General features: G+C 28.3%; 1 long non-coding RNA gene across 2 annotated transcripts; it reads left to right on the top strand.

The window, feature by feature from the left end:
- The first annotated feature begins 11,842 nt into the window (after positions 1–11,842).
- Positions 11,843–14,215, top strand: LOC115995839. Of its 2 annotated transcripts, XR_004093571.1 has the most exons (4): positions 11,843–12,210; positions 12,496–12,560; positions 13,167–13,320; positions 13,892–14,215. It is a non-coding gene; the product is annotated as an uncharacterized LOC115995839 (long non-coding RNA). The 2 variants fall into 2 exon arrangements; XR_004093570.1 differs by lacking the exon at positions 12,496–12,560 and having other exon boundaries at positions 13,892–14,204.
- Positions 14,216–18,949: the final 4,734 nt, after the last annotated feature.

The following is an 18,949-nucleotide window of genomic DNA, read 5'->3' as shown; positions in this document are numbered from 1 at the left end:
GATCTATAAGTAATATGACTTATATAATTATATTATTACTAAAATAAATATGAAAAAATGAGAAATAAATTAATTGTAATTATTATAAAAATAAATTCAATGACCAATGCTTAACTTAATTTATCATAATAATTATTAGGCAATTATTATTAGTCAATTACACTAATATATGTGTAATTATACTTTTATACTTTAAGTATATTCATTTTCCCCATATTGCATTTAGTTTTATCTTCCTCCTCCATATTTGAATGAATTAATTTTGATTATTATAAAAATCTAACAACCCATGTTCAATTAATTTTTTTAAAGTTTAAATAACTTAGAGTTTTCAAAAGGAAAGTATAATTAACTATTAAAGTTTTTAAATAATTTTCAGTCAATTAGTAATATCATTTTCTTTTCCCGATAAATGATTTTACTTTTATTAATAGTGTTGATACGTGAGTATACATATTATCAATTTATAGATATTAGTTAATTTCTATTTTACATTTTCTTAAGAAATAAGCTTTATTAATTATTTGACCAATAAAATATTTCATTAATTGACTACAAAAGTTTAAGCGGGGAATGAAATAGGAGGATTTTACTTTTATATATAGTATAGAGTATAGATTACGATCTTTTTATATTTTAAATCAATTAGTAATATCATTTGTCTCTGAATAATGGTCAAATAAATCACTGAACTACACACAAAACTGCAATTAGGCCATCGAACTCAAAAAGAATGCAATTGGATTCCTGAACTATATAAACTCATGCAATTAAGTACAAATTGACATGTTTTCAAAAAAAAAAAGTCCAAATTGACCTGTTTACCTACAATTGTGATGACATGGTGGTTACTAATTTTAAAATAAACTTTTTAAATAATTTTAATTAAAATAATTAAATAATAATAATAATAAAAAAATTTAAAAAAAAACAGACGTCTCCGGCAGTTCTTCTATTTTTTTATTTTTTTTTAATTATTAGTGCCGATTGTTATGTGTAAATTAATATCAGGCAACCTTATCTAGGAAAAATGAAAAGAATTACGTAGTAATATTTACCTAATTTTCGTTCCATTTTTAATTGATAATGTAGAATATTATTATTGAAATATTTCCGTTTCATTTTTAATTTCCGTTCCTTTTTTAATTTATCTTTAATATTGTTTATAATATGCCTTTATTATTTATGATGTAGAATGTTTTCCTTTTTTAATTAAATTGCAATGATATGACCATTTTCCTTTTTCATTTTAGTTAATTATGGATATTTTTTTATTTTCAGTTAATTAGTCAATTAGAATAATAGATCCACTGGTATTTTTACCTAATTTATGTTCTATTTTTAATTAATGATGTAGAATATTATTATTGAAATATTTTCATTCTATTTTTAATTTACCTTTACTATTGTTTAAAATTTAAAATATGCCTTTACTATTCTTATGTTTTTATATATAGTATAGATTAATATTATGCTAATTATGACGTCCATTTATTATGAATAAGTATGGTAATTAAGGAGTATATTTTATAATTAAAAAATAATGTATATTTTAATTTCGTTTAATTATGGACGTAATATGTGTATGTTTAATTTTCTTTAATTTTATCCGTAATATATATGTGTATGTTTAATTTTCTTTAATTATGTCCGTAATATGTGTACCATTAATTTCTTTAATTGATTAGATAAAATTACGGCAAGTATAAAAAACCGTTTAATAAAAGTATAATGTTTGAACTAATTTCTCAATGACCATAATTATTAAGATTTTATTCCAAAGTAACCATTAGCATAATTTTATATGTGTAATAATCTGTGAATTGAAATAATTTACATAATTGTATGGACGTAATAATATATGAATTAGCATAATAATACGTGAATTAAAATACTTATCATAATTTTGTTAATCTCCTCTAATTATGGATGTAATATGTGAATTATCAATTTCGTTAACTGATTTGATAAAATTTATATTACGAACAACAATATTAATTCATTAGTTGTCATAATTTTTAAGATTTTATTCAAAAGTAATCAAATGAAATGTACAGGTAATTGACATTATCTGAAGTAAAAATATATAAAATTATCGTAAGAATGAAATCTCTATGTTTAATGACCATAATAAATTTAGATGTTAAATATAGTATAATTACCACGAATTATTTAGATGGTAAATAGTATATGGTAATTACCTATATAGATTAGCATATTAAACGGATTAACATATGGANTTTTTTTATTTACAGTCAATTATTAATATTCATTTCCTTTTATATATTCAATCAATTAGTAACATCATATTCATTTTTAGTCGATTTTTTTTATTTTCAGTTAATTAGTCAATTAGAATAATAGATCCACTGGTATTTTTACCTAATTTATGTTCTATTTTTAATTAATGATGTAGAATATTATTATTGAAATATTTTCATTCTATTTTTAATTTACCTTTACTATTGTTTAAAATTTAAAATATGCCTTTACTATTCTTATGTTTTTATATATAGTATAGATTAATATTATGCTAATTATGACGTCCATTTATTATGAATAAGTATGGTAATTAAGGAGTATATTTTATAATTAAAAAATAATGTATATTTTAATTTCGTTTAATTATGGACGTAATATGTGTATGTTTAATTTTCTTTAATTTTATCCGTAATATATATGTGTATGTTTAATTTTCTTTAATTATGTCCGTAATATGTGTACCATTAATTTCTTTAATTGATTAGATAAAATTACGGCAAGTATAAAAAACCGTTTAATAAAAGTATAATGTTTGAACTAATTTCTCAATGACCATAATTATTAAGATTTTATTCCAAAGTAACCATTAGCATAATTTTATATGTGTAATAATCTGTGAATTGAAATAATTTACATAATTGTATGGACGTAATAATATATGAATTAGCATAATAATACGTGAATTAAAATACTTATCATAATTTTGTTAATCTCCTCTAATTATGGATGTAATATGTGAATTATCAATTTCGTTAACTGATTTGATAAAATTTATATTACGAACAACAATATTAATTCATTAGTTGTCATAATTTTTAAGATTTTATTCAAAAGTAATCAAATGAAATGTACAGGTAATTGACATTATCTGAAGTAAAAATATATAAAATTATCGTAAGAATGAAATCTCTATGTTTAATGACCATAATAAATTTAGATGTTAAATATAGTATAATTACCACGAATTATTTAGATGGTAAATAGTATATGGTAATTACCTATATAGATTAGCATATTAAACGGATTAACATATGGAACAATGTTATAAAAAAGGGAGGAAGCCTTTTAGATAAAATATATTAGGAATAATATCAATTAAATAAAATATCATAGGAATTTCTCAATTCTATATTTATAATTACCTTTATAAACAGATTTAATAGGAAAATTTAGTTACAAACTTATATTAAGAGTTATGGATTATTANGAGCTGTTAAAATCAAACTAAATCACTACTACAAAATACTCTATGGAATGCAGACTACACCATAAGGATCTCCAACATGCAGAATGAATCAACTAAAAATTAAAATCATACCGCATACCATAACAATTCTACGCGTGTTAAAGTTCGATCTTCGACTTCGTAGAATTACAAATTATAGATCTCTAACTAATAGTGAGAGCACAGATATTGGTACGTTGTGAGAGAAGAGTCATTTCTCATCATTATATAGTGGAGGATAAACATAATATGGAAGATTTTTCAAAAGGAAAGTATAATTAATTTTAATTTTATGTAAATATAGATGATTGACATGTAAAAATTTTACTACAATATTATATAATTTTTTCATTCTAATATAGTTAATTACATGTCAATTATATAAATATATATAGATATATAGATATAGATATAGATTATCATATCACTAATCACCAATCACCAATTAATTAATTAATATCAATATCAATCTATATAAATATAAATATTAATATATAACAATATTACCATATCACTAATCACCAATCACCAATTAATTAATTAATATTAATATATAACAATATTACCATATCACTAATCACCAATCACCAATTAATTATTCTTTTTTAAAATAATCACCAATTAATTAATTAATATTAGTATATATTTTTATCATATTATCATTATCATATATTACCATAATAATATTATAGGATGGATAATTAATAAAATAATAAATAAATAAAATAAATGATTTTACCAAAATACCCCTAAGTTTTGGGGGGAAAATTTGGGAGGAGGAAATTGTTTTTATAGATAGTATAGATTATTATTATTATTATTATTATTATCTCTTTCTAGTTGCTACTACTACTATCTTTGATAATAATGATAATGTAGAATATGAAACTTTGTAGACTAAATTTTATTTATGTGAGTGGTGCTTGCTAAATAAACGTGTCCAATAATTTGATCAATTTAAAATTGAATTATCGTGTGGGTGAAATTGTTACCCAATCAACTAAACTAATAATTTGTTTCAATTAATTGGTCGAATTAATTAATTATTTATAGATGATGACACCATATTGATAGAAGAACAAGCAATCCCTATGAATGACATTCTTAGTAACAACTAATTACTCGTCACAATTATCATAAATTAGTGACAAAATTTGAAATCAACACAATTATTGTCACAATTTAGTAATTTTTGTTACGAAATTATAGAGCGTCACAAATATTTGTAACAATTTCATCACAAAAAATGACAATATTAGTGACAATAGTATTTTTTTTTCTCACAATTATTCCTCATTTATAATGGTACCAACCAATTATATTTTTATTGACAAAATAAGTTGTCACAAATATTATAAACAAGAGTGACCAACATCTATTTGTCACAAAAAATATTAAAATTTGTGTCCACATTATATTTTGTCACAATTACATTCTTTCCCGCCATAATTATAATGTCGCCAAAATGCACATATATTTAGTGACAACAAATAGTGACAATGTATGTGACGACACTATTATTCTAGTAATAGTGACAATTTACTTGTAACAAATACTTGCTTGTCACAATTATCATACTATCAGTGACCAGAAAAAGGTTATCACAATTATCCCACACAATAGTGTCGAATTATTTTTTTGGTCACAAAAAATGTATTATTTGTGACTAAATTACAAAGTGTCACAAAAGATTTGTCACTAAATGTCTTCATTCTTGTAGTGAGGCGAGCTTCATCCATGCGTCTCGCGCAGTAGGAGCAGAAGAGACGAAAGATTGGAGAGCATCAGAACAACTCCCTAAGAGCGCACTCAGGATAGTCTGATCCTGTCGAAACCAAGCAAGATAAGCTTGGTTGATGGTGGTTCCTGCTGCGTCGATAAACTTGTTCGGAGCAATGGCAGTGCCGTCAACAAAGTGTGCGAGACCAAGACTAATGAGTGTGGTCTCGACTTGTCTTCTCCATAGAGGGAAATTGGAGGTGTTGAGTTTAATAGGAAAATGTGTGAGAGCATGCAACTGGATGATGGATATTGCAGCTGCTGTAGGTGAACCATTCTAGTTTTCTGCCATTGGTTAACCTAAAAAAAAAATTGAATTACTCGCTACAGTTTGATTGGCTCTGTATACCATATAAGAAGTGAAGTTCAATGCATTATAGAGTATTTGCAGCATGTATATATACAGAGGAAAGCCTAACAACCTGCTGAAATATACAAATAGAAAGAGCTATTCTACAGGTACCTACTTAGAGAAATCAGGAAGCAATAATACATAGTCAACAACAATTATTTACTTCCCAATACNATATATATATATATATATAACAATATTACCATATCACTAATCACCAATCACCAATTAATTATTCTTTTTTAAAATAATCACCAATTAATTAATTAATATTAGTATATATTTTTATCATATTATCATTATCATATATTACCATAATAATATTATAGGATGGATAATTAATAAAATAATAAATAAATAAAATAAATGATTTTACCAAAATACCCCTAAGTTTTGGGGGGAAAATTTGGGAGGAGGAAATTGTTTTTATAGATAGTATAGATTATTATTATTATTATTATTATTATCTCTTTCTAGTTGCTACTACTACTATCTTTGATAATAATGATAATGTAGAATATGAAACTTTGTAGACTAAATTTTATTTATGTGAGTGGTGCTTGCTAAATAAACGTGTCCAATAATTTGATCAATTTAAAATTGAATTATCGTGTGGGTGAAATTGTTACCCAATCAACTAAACTAATAATTTGTTTCAATTAATTGGTCGAATTAATTAATTATTTATAGATGATGACACCATATTGATAGAAGAACAAGCAATCCCTATGAATGACATTCTTAGTAACAACTAATTACTCGTCACAATTATCATAAATTAGTGACAAAATTTGAAATCAACACAATTATTGTCACAATTTAGTAATTTTTGTTACGAAATTATAGAGCGTCACAAATATTTGTAACAATTTCATCACAAAAAATGACAATATTAGTGACAATAGTATTTTTTTTTCTCACAATTATTCCTCATTTATAATGGTACCAACCAATTATATTTTTATTGACAAAATAAGTTGTCACAAATATTATAAACAAGAGTGACCAACATCTATTTGTCACAAAAAATATTAAAATTTGTGTCCACATTATATTTTGTCACAATTACATTCTTTCCCGCCATAATTATAATGTCGCCAAAATGCACATATATTTAGTGACAACAAATAGTGACAACTTGTAACAAATACTTGCTTGTCACAATTATCATACTATCAGTGACCAGAAAAAGGTTATCACAATTATCCCACACAATAGTGTCGAATTATTTTTTTGGTCACAAAAAATGTATTATTTGTGACTAAATTACAAAGTGTCACAAAAGATTTGTCACTAAATGTCTTCATTCTTGTAGTGAGGCGAGCTTCATCCATGCGTCTCGCGCAGTAGGAGCAGAAGAGACGAAAGATTGGAGAGCATCAGAACAACTCCCTAAGAGCGCACTCAGGATAGTCTGATCCTGTCGAAACCAAGCAAGATAAGCTTGGTTGATGGTGGTTCCTGCTGCGTCGATAAACTTGTTCGGAGCAATGGCAGTGCCGTCAACAAAGTGTGCGAGACCAAGACTAATGAGTGTGGTCTCGACTTGTCTTCTCCATAGAGGGAAATTGGAGGTGTTGAGTTTAATAGGAAAATGTGTGAGAGCATGCAACTGGATGATGGATATTGCAGCTGCTGTAGGTGAACCATTCTAGTTTTCTGCCATTGGTTAACCTAAAAAAAAAATTGAATTACTCGCTACAGTTTGATTGGCTCTGTATACCATATAAGAAGTGAAGTTCAATGCATTATAGAGTATTTGCAGCATGTATATATACAGAGGAAAGCCTAACAACCTGCTGAAATATACAAATAGAAAGAGCTATTCTACAGGTACCTACTTAGAGAAATCAGGAAGCAATAATACATAGTCAACAACAATTATTTACTTCCCAATACCCGAAACATGACAACATGGTTCGAATTGCAAGAATTAATTCTTTGGAAGAATTAATTAATTCAAGATGAGGATGTTGTAATTAAAAGTCAAAATTGAAGTCAACCTCAAATGGGTTCTCTCACAAATATTTTTAGATGCTAACTCATCCATATGAATTATTTTGGAGATGAGGATAACCACATAGAAGAAAAGTGGCGTGGCTACGCCTACTTAAAGAAAGAGGATGACTTACCTCTTGAAGAATAAAAACGAGGATGAGGATGACTTACTCATAAGTCAATATGGGGAAGGATGACTTTGCACTTTAATATTGGTGATGAGGATGACTAGCAACATTAAAGAGAAATGGTGATGAGGATGACTTGAGTCCTTATAGTGAAGAGAGGCCAACCGTATGCATAATTCTTTGAAGGAGGATGACTTGCTTTTGGAAGATTAAATTGAGGATGAATCAGAAGTCATATTTCATAGAAAGAGTCGATATTAGACAAATGCTCTAAACAAAAATAATTTCCCGGCATATGCAGATCTAGGTTTCGGCCGCTAGCATATCTACGTTATTACATTTATGCTCTCTCTCCCTTGATTCTCACCGCGAGATGAATGTCTTTTATCATGATTGTGACTCTCTTAGCGTGAATGGCGCAGAGATTGGTGTCCTCAAATAGTCCGACAAGGTAGGCCTCAGCAGCTTCCTGAAGCGCGACCACGTCGGAGCTTTGGAAGCGGAGATCGGTCTTAAAGTCCTGAGTGATCTCACGAACAAGGCGCTAAACGAATTTTGACTTGATGAAATTTTCTGTGAATTTGGGTGCGATTTATAGAAGGGCGGTTTGAAAAAGTGAAGCGGGAACCCGAGAAAGAGATATGTAATTTATGAAATCGTAATCGTTGATTATCTGTGGTGATTGACGAATGAGATTAACTTTTTTAGGATCGATGACGGGGACACGAAGGAAAAGATTCGAGCAGCTAGTTTCAATTAGATTAGATATTTAATCGACGGTTGTGCATGATGGTTCTCCGGATTGATGATGTGAAAACTTGTGCATTTTAAAGGCAAATTAATACCCGAATTGCCACCCTGGATTTTTATTATTTTTACATATATAAATCATTTAAATAGTCATAATAATAAACTAGTATTTTCGCACGTGCGTTGCACGGAATGAATTTTGTTATAATGTTTTAAGAATATTTAGATCGATATATAATTATATAAATTATAACATCAACAATATATAGTGCAAATAGATTTCTGGCAATTCTTCTCTTCCATCTCAATGGTCCATAGTTTATTTCTCGAATCTGTGGTTTGTTACATCAAATCTATGAAATATGACTGTTGATTTCTGTCAATTCTCCTTCACCTCACTGCTCTATATTTTACTAATTGATTTAAGGAAATCGATAGATACTATTATTAATTTCTCGAATCTATGGTTTGTTACATCAAATCCAAGGAAATTGATTGATACTATTACTATTTGATTCAACTAGTATACTACCCGTGCGATGCAGGGACTAAAGATTTGAAATATTAAAATTATGCTATGTTATTAAAAATTATAATTGCTAATCTGTATTAAATTTCATATATAAAAAGAAATATGAGTATCATTCATTTATAAGATTTTGTTATTTAACAAATATATGTTGATTTGTTATCATAAAATAATGACCATATATATGATATTTACGGGGCGTCTGATTGGAGGAAATTAAAATTCCATTCTCACTTAATTCTAAAGGCAACTAAATTCCTTTGTTTGGTTAGAGAGAATTGCAATTCTACGGAATTAGAATTCTCTCATTTTCACATAATTAGAATCCCATGGTCCTCCTACGATTTTAATTCCGTGGATTTTATGTAGAAAAAAATATAATCCTGAAACAAAATTACCTCTTCATTTTTTAATCTAAAATTGATGTTTGACCTTCCCTTATATATTATAGCGTGTATTATTTTCTTCGATTATTGTCAACAGAGAACGTTGTACCTGAGCAATAATCATTCCAGGTCAACCTTAATCAAGTATGTTTTCTCAAAACTCTCAAGTATTTAAATTTGATATGTGTATATAATGTATTTGCCTAAATTTTGGAGATCAAAATTTTCATTTTGTGCGCCGATCTATGCAACAGTGAATGGCTTGAGTTGTGTGTTTGTTAACTTTGTTTATAATAGCGAATGAATTCTTTATTTCTATGCAATAGTGATTGAAAATTAGAATTGTTTCTGAGATTAATAATAATAATAATAATACTAATAATAATGAAATTTTTGAACTTTATACTACTTGATCTCTTTCAATTTCAATGTATACCAAACATTGGAATTGAAATCCCCAGTAATTTTATTCTTGCAAATCAAAACACTAAAATTTTAACTCTCACTTTATTCCTACATTTTTTTCCCCATGGATTTGCAATTCCTTTCCCACCTAATTCCTTCCTTCCAACCAAACGCCCCGTAAAGGTAATTAATTACTAAAAGTAATAAATTATATTAAAAGTGTAATACAAAGTATTTAAAATTACAAATTTTTAAGAACTTGGCAAACTACATTAGTAGTTGAATTACAATTTAATCTTTAGAGTAACTACAAATCAAAATGTTGATACCATTGGGATCTCTAACTCTATATGCAACAACATACAATTGACCCTACAATTTAATTTTCAAAGTCACCACAAATCAAAATTTTGAAACCATTGGGATCTCTAACTCTATATGCAACAACATACAATTGGCCATGGACAAAATTAGTTTCTTCAATAACAATCCAACATGAGATAGTTTTAGCCCTGACTTTTATTGATAATCATTGCATATGAAAAGCGTTACCGAAATTGTCTTCTTTGAAATTTGAATGACAATCTCGGATCTAGCATGGTCATAGACATTTGAGGAACCAACACCCAAGTTTATGCTTTGTTACTGGACATTATTTTGGCCTCTAAACCATGTTCTAACAATTTGGTAATTACCAATTAATCTAGCCTCATTGCATAAACGAAGTGAGTAATTTATATTTCTCAACAACATTATATTTGAACTAACCTTTAATGTTGATGAATGATTACGAACACCTGAGACTCGCAACCCATTTAGAAAGGAGTGTGCACATTTGCAAGGATATTATTATTCGAATCATATTTATAGACACTGTCAAAGTTAAAATATGTCATACCTTCAGCTATAATCAAGTCAATAATGTATTCGTTTATGGAAATGACTACAATAAGTGTTTGTGCTATAATAACCAGACTTTCAAGAAAACTATGATCATATTTACCAATTATAAACACAGAAAAATGCACTTTCTACAATTGTAACAGTATACCCGCTCAATGCACGCCATAATATTTAAATAAATTTATTGTTGATAGAATTTTAAAAATAAATTAAAATAATATAATCAAGCAAAAGTAAATGCACAATAAAATTGCATGTATTGTTTTTAACTATAATATATTAATACTCAATAAGAATTATATATTTTTAAATAATCATATTCTTTGTATTATTTAATTAATTTTAAAACATAAATTCTATATTATATATTACAAACATAAAACTAAAAAAATTTAAAAGTATAAATATGTGTTAGGATTTATATATTTTTTGAAAATGAAATAATATATATCATTATTTTACTGCAATGATTATTTGAATCACTGCAAATTAAAATTTTAAGTGGTTTTCAACTACTAAATCTAGATAAAGCCACATAAAACTCTCCATGATTAAAAATATGATACTTAAATAACAGACCCTAATGCTTTAAAGCTTATTTTTTACTTTTATTGATAATAATGACATATAAATTTGGAAAAATATAACACCGCATCTATATGTAAAAATTACGGAGTATTATATTGTATATAGAAATTATAGTATAATTATATAATTAAAATTTAATATGATCCGGTGAAATAACTATACTTATGCAAAATATATATATATAATTATTTCAAGAATAATTTAAATTTAACAATATTTAATATGATTATGCACGAATTACAAAACATAATTTTTACAGATCTATATTTGATGTAGAAAATAATAATATTTTTTCTATTTAAAAAAATAAATTTTACAAAATATTATATGTTAGGACCCAACTTATACATTGTAAGAAAGAAATAATTCAGTCTGATATTTAACCCAACCCATTAGAATAACTTGAATTATTCTGATATTAAAATCTAGCCGAATACAATCTGATCCGACCCAACTAACCCAAACCCAAACCCAACAACCCATCCTATAAATTCTATAACCCACCCGTTCGAAACCCTAAACACATATTCTTCTGCAGACCTCCTCCTTCACTCCACCTTCCGCTCCTCCCATCATATATCTTCCAGCCGCACCAAATCCACCATTTATGCTCTTCTTCTGGCACCCTTGTCCCCCAATACTGGAGGCCATTTAAAAAATTTGTTTTTGCGCCTCTCTCTGTCTCGCAAACTCTCCGGGCGTCTTCGGCTCTCCGCCCTCTCGTTTCCGGCTCTCCACCATCGGCATCTTCAGCCCTCCGCCCTCGGCTTCTCCGGCTCTCTGCCCTCGGTGTTTCCGACTCTCTGCTCTCATCATGTCTCTCAGTCTCCCAGCCTCTCCGGTTCTGGTTCTCCACCCCCAGAGGGCTTTCAAGTTCGAAGCCCCTCTCTCAGCATATCTGTGAGGTAATCCATCGAAAGTGCTATATCCATGTAAAGTACATATTTTTATTCCTCCGAAATGCATGTTCGACTTTTACTGCAATTCCTCATTTTTCACTTTCCACATTACAATTAGGGTTAGGGTTAGGGTTTCACCTTTCAATTTCCCTTCCATCTCTTTTCTCCTTTCATCTTTCGATTCTTCTTCCTGGTTAGGAAATTTATTTTCCAATGTCAGAAATTAATAGGTAAATGCTATTGTTTCAAATGCAATATCTTATATTTGAATAATTTGTCATTTGTGTTCAGCTATACTTAACAATAAATCGCGTTTTTGGTTAGGAAATTCATTTTCCAATGTTAGAAATTAATAGGTAATTGCTAGTGTTTCAAATGCAATATCTTATATTAGAATTACTACTCTATTCTCAAATTTCAATACTCAATTTTGTGATTAACTGCCTCTATTTGGTAACTTTGTTTAATTGTAATTGTTGTCTTGTTGATGATATTCTGTTTACAAATTATACATTTTAAAAAATTACAAAGTTGCAGGAAAAAATAGTTTTGAAATCAGAACTATTTGAAGGTTTTGTAATTACTGAGTAAGTAACTTTAATTGTTAAGTGATTAGCTATTAATGTTTTCATCCTATAATACTATATTGAACAATATTTATTTTATATTATGGCTTTATAAATTAAAATAAATAACATGTTCATTTTAGTATGCAAGTGGAATTCTAAGTACTTAGAATGCATACTTGGGCATGGTTTATGAACATATAAACTAATATTTCTAATAATATGAGGAAAATAAACATTCTCAAATATTTCAATACTATTTAGTCTCAAAATTATATGAATTGACTAATGTTTATACTTCACTCTAATATTTTTATGTTTTAACATAAATACAAATGTTGTCTGACTACATAATTTTGTATTTCTTGTATGTAAATTTCTATTTGTAAAATTTAGGTTGCTGGTTTCGACCTTTAATTTTGCTTGGAGGGAGTCTGGTGTTTAACGGTCTTTTGCAACTTGTGTGGAGAAAATTATGCTGAAAAGTTGATTAGCTACTCCGAAGCATGGACCTGGGAACTGATGCTGCTGGTTATGAGGTTATCAAGAGGTAAACATATTTGCTATGAACTTTTTTGAACAATATTAGTATAAGCAGAAACTGCAGAGTAGACCTTTTGAATATATAGAAAGTAATATGTACATGTTATGAGAAAATCTAAATTCCATCACAGACCTAATATTTTAGTCACTACACCAAGTTTTTTTTCTACATTCTGCAATTCAGTACAGTCTCATAGAAAACTAAAATGAATTAGTACCTGATATAGATGATTTTGGCTTCCTCTTGCCTCCTATTGATGAGGTTCCTTTCAATTTTCTGCATGAATGTAAAATATAACTTGAAAATTTGAAATGGGTTTTGTGAATATTTAACTTTGCAATCTACATTTCTATCTTATATATAAGAAATACTAACTGGGGTTCTTATATATACGGCATCATCTGTATTCTAGTGTTGTTATTCACCTGCATTGCATATGTATCTATGCATTGTTGAAACCTTTAAAAAAGGGTTCCTATAAAATGTTTACAATTTTTCATGAAATAGAGATTTAAAATGATAATAAAGGGAAATAATGAGTTATAACCTCTTGTTTCTGATATTTCTCTCTGTGCAGTTTGGCTTCAATGTGAAAGTGGGATTCCACCTCAAGACATTTAGAGTATTTATAGGCTATTTCCCACCAAGATTTACATTCAAAAATATGTAATGATTATTTTGTAGCATGCTTGCTTCTATTGGAACTTGTAAAGCAATTAATAGCTGGCTTGGGAAAATGGAATACACAACCATCAAGCAATCCATTTTCAACAGTAATTTAAAAATGAAAAAGAAATCAGAATCCTTTGGGCGGGAGAATGGGGCATTTTTATAGGCCAAATCCCCTCTCTATATTATAATAAGAGATTCTCTCAAGCAAATTGTTAACATTTTTCTATAATTTCTGCGTCTTCATCTCTTTGAAACTGCTAAGATGATCCGACTAAAGCATCCTTGTGTTTTTGCACTGTTCATTAGATAAATGCTATTGTGCGTTTGCTGTTCATGCTCCTTCATTGCAGCTTGTTCTGAATTACATGATGCTGATTTGTACAAACTATTTTGTATCAAATATTCAGGTATCACCCTATTCAATATAAACTAGTATTTTACTTGTGATGTACAGTCTAAAGATTATATGTATGAATTATATTTATTATTATTTTTCAGAAATAATAATTCATTCCGTGTAATGCACGTGCGTGCACGGGCGAAATATTAGTTTATTATTATGACTATTTAAATGGTTTATATATGTAAAAATAATAAAAATCCAGGGTAACAATTTGGGTATTAATTTGCCTTTAAAATGCACAAGTTTTCACGTTATCAATCCGAAGAACCATCATGCACAAGTTTTCACGTTATCAATCCGAAGAACCATCATGCACAACTGTCGATTAAAGATCTAATCTAATTGAAACTAGCAGCTTGCATCTTTTCCTTTGAAACTAGCAGCTTGCATCTTTTCCTTCATGTCCCTGTCATCGATACTAAGAAAGTTAATCTCATTCGTCAATCACCATAGATAATCAACGATTACGATTTCATAAATTACATATCTCTTTTTAGAATTTCATAAATTACATCTCTTTTTAGAATTTCATAAATTGCGATTTCAATAAAATAATTTACACGTTCAATATTAGAATGTTTTTATTATTCTATATTTAATTTTATTATCTAAATATATAATTTAAAATATTTATCCGTGCATCGCACGGGTAATTGAGCAATTATTTACTTGAATACAAGGATAGCATTAGAACACATAATCGATTCAATCATTTTCATCATTTGTACTATATATTATTGACTGTTATAATTTAGGGAAAATGGCATCTTTAGTCCCTGAGTTATAGGGGTAGTGTAGACTCAGTCCCTAAGTTATGGCTGTATGCGAGTTTAGTCCCTCAGTTATTCACAAAGTGGCGAGTTTAGTCCCTGGACATTAATTTGACGAAAAAATTTAAAAATATTCAAAATTTGAGGGGTAAAATAGGAAATTCACATTTTATTATTCTTCTTATATCAAAACCACTTTTACAACATTATTTTTCACTTCTTAGCCTAATTATTTTCAAGATTTTTCATTTTTAAAAGCATTTTAATAACTTTCAAATGACTTGTTAGGAACCTCACTCTCGTATAACACACTTAAAACTTAGCACAAATAAAGAAATGCATGATCATTGTATTTAGGTGTATGAAACACACTATCCTAACAAGTTTTTATTTTTTTACTAAGCAACAAATGTAATACAATTAAAACTTTTGGATTTTTTTAACACTATCCTATCTCAAAGTTTAATTTTATTACATTTGTTGCTTAGTAAAAAATAAAAACTTGTTAGGACAGTGTGTTTCATACACCTAAATACAATGATCATGCATTTCTTTATTTGTGCTAAGTTTTAAGTGTGTTATACGAGAGTGAGGTTCCTAACAAGTCATTTGAAAGTTATTAAAATGCTTTTAAAAATGAAAAATCTTGAAAATAATTAGGCTAAGAAGTGAAAAATAATGTTGTAAAAGTGGTTTTGATATAAGAAGAATAATAAAATGTGAATTTCCTATTTTACCCCTCAAATTTTGAATATTTTTAAATTTTTTCGTCAAATTAATGTCCAGGGACTAAACTCGCCACTTTGTGAATAACTGAGGGACTAAACTCGCATACAGCCATAACTTAGGGACTGAGTCTACACTACCCCTATAACTCAGGGACTAAAGATGCCATTTTCCCTAAATTATAACAGTCAATAATATATAGTACAAATGATGAAAATGATTGAATCGATTATGTGTTCTAATGCTATCCTTGTATTCAAGTAAATAATTGCTCAATTACCCGTGCGATGCACGGATAAATATTTTAAATTATATATTTAGATAATAAAATTAAATATAGAATAATAAAAACATTCTAATATTGAACGTGTAAATTATTTTATTGAAATCGCAATTTATGAAATTCTAAAAAGAGATGTAATTTATGAAATTCTAAAAAGAGATATGTAATTTATGAAATCGTAATCGTTGATTATCTATGGTGATTGACGAATGAGATTAACTTTCTTAGTATCGATGACAGGGACATGAAGGAAAAGATGCAAGCTGCTAGTTTCAAAGGAAAAGATGCAAGCTGCTAGTTTCAATTAGATTAGATCTTTAATCGACAGTTGTGCATGATGGTTCTTCGGATTGATAACGTGAAAACTTGTGCATGATGGTTCTTCGGATTGATAACGTGAAAACTTGTGCATTTTAAAGGCAAATTAATACCCAAATTGTTACCCTGGATTTTTATTATTTTTACATATATAAACCATTTAAATAGTCATAATAATAAACTAATATTTCGCCCGTGCACGCACGTGCATTACACGGAATGAATTATTATTTCTGAAAAATAATAATAAATATAATTCATACATATAATCTTTAGACTGTACATCACAAGTAAAATACTAGTTTATATTGAATAGGGTGATACCTGAATATTTGATACAAAATAGTTTGTACAAATCAGCATCATGTAATTCAGAACAAGCTGCAATGAAGGAGCATGAACAGCAAACGCACAATAGCATTTATCTAATGAACAGTGCAAAAACACAAGGATGCTTTAGTCGGATCATCTTAGCAGTTTCAAAGAGATGAAGACGCAGAAATTATAGAAAAATGTTAACAATTTGCTTGAGAGAATCTCTTATTATAATATAGAGAGGGGATTTGGCCTATAAAAATGCCCCATTCTCCCGCCCAAAGGATTCTGATTTCTTTTTCATTTTTAAATTACTGTTGAAAATGGATTGCTTGATGGTTGTGTATTCCATTTTCCCAAGCCAGCTATTAATTGCTTTACAAGTTCCAATAGAAGCAAGCATGCTACAAAATAATCATTACATATTTTTGAATGTAAATCTTGGTGGGAANCAATGTGAAAGTGGGATTCCACCTCAAGACATTTAGAGTATTTATAGGCTATTTCCCACCAAGATTTACATTCAAAAATATGTAATGATTATTTTGTAGCATGCTTGCTTCTATTGGAACTTGTAAAGCAATTAATAGCTGGCTTGGGAAAATGGAATACACAACCATCAAGCAATCCATTTTCAACAGTAATTTAAAAATGAAAAAGAAATCAGAATCCTTTGGGCGGGAGAATGGGGCATTTTTATAGGCCAAATCCCCTCTCTATATTATAATAAGAGATTCTCTCAAGCAAATTGTTAACATTTTTCTATAATTTCTGCGTCTTCATCTCTTTGAAACTGCTAAGATGATCCGACTAAAGCATCCTTGTGTTTTTGCACTGTTCATTAGATAAATGCTATTGTGCGTTTGCTGTTCATGCTCCTTCATTGCAGCTTGTTCTGAATTACATGATGCTGATTTGTACAAACTATTTTGTATCAAATATTCAGGTATCACCCTATTCAATATAAACTAGTATTTTACTTGTGATGTACAGTCTAAAGATTATATGTATGAATTATATTTATTATTATTTTTCAGAAATAATAATTCATTCCGTGTAATGCACGTGCGTGCACGGGCGAAATATTAGTTTATTATTATGACTATTTAAATGGTTTATATATGTAAAAATAATAAAAATCCAGGGTAACAATTTGGGTATTAATTTGCCTTTAAAATGCACAAGTTTTCACGTTATCAATCCGAAGAACCATCATGCACAAGTTTTCACGTTATCAATCCGAAGAACCATCATGCACAACTGTCGATTAAAGATCTAATCTAATTGAAACTAGCAGCTTGCATCTTTTCCTTTGAAACTAGCAGCTTGCATCTTTTCCTTCATGTCCCTGTCATCGATACTAAGAAAGTTAATCTCATTCGTCAATCACCATAGATAATCAACGATTACGATTTCATAAATTACATATCTCTTTTTAGAATTTCATAAATTACATCTCTTTTTAGAATTTCATAAATTGCGATTTCAATAAAATAATTTACACGTTCAATATTAGAATGTTTTTATTATTCTATATTTAATTTTATTATCTAAATATATAATTTAAAATATTTATCCGTGCATCGCACGGGTAATTGAGCAATTATTTACTTGAATACAAGGATAGCATTAGAACACATAATCGATTCAATCATTTTCATCATTTGTACTATATATTATTGACTGTTATAATTTAGGGAAAATGGCATCTTTAGTCCCTGAGTTATAGGGGTAGTGTAGACTCAGTCCCTAAGTTATGGCTGTATGCGAGTTTAGTCCCTCAGTTATTCACAAAGTGGCGAGTTTAGTCCCTGGACATTAATTTGACGAAAAAATTTAAAAATATTCAAAATTTGAGGGGTAAAATAGGAAATTCACATTTTATTATTCTTCTTATATCAAAACCACTTTTACAACATTATTTTTCACTTCTTAGCCTAATTATTTTCAAGATTTTTCATTTTTAAAAGCATTTTAATAACTTTCAAATGACTTGTTAGGAACCTCACTCTCGTATAACACACTTAAAACTTAGCACAAATAAAGAAATGCATGATCATTGTATTTAGGTGTATGAAACACACTATCCTAACAAGTTTTTATCTTTTTACTAAGCAACAAATGTAATAAAATTAAAACTTTTGAGAT

Source organism: Ipomoea triloba, chromosome 1 (assembly GCF_003576645.1).
Source record: "Ipomoea triloba cultivar NCNSP0323 chromosome 1, ASM357664v1".
Taxonomy (NCBI): domain Eukaryota; kingdom Viridiplantae; phylum Streptophyta; class Magnoliopsida; order Solanales; family Convolvulaceae; genus Ipomoea; species Ipomoea triloba.
This window is presented reverse-complemented; position numbering and strand designations above follow the sequence as displayed.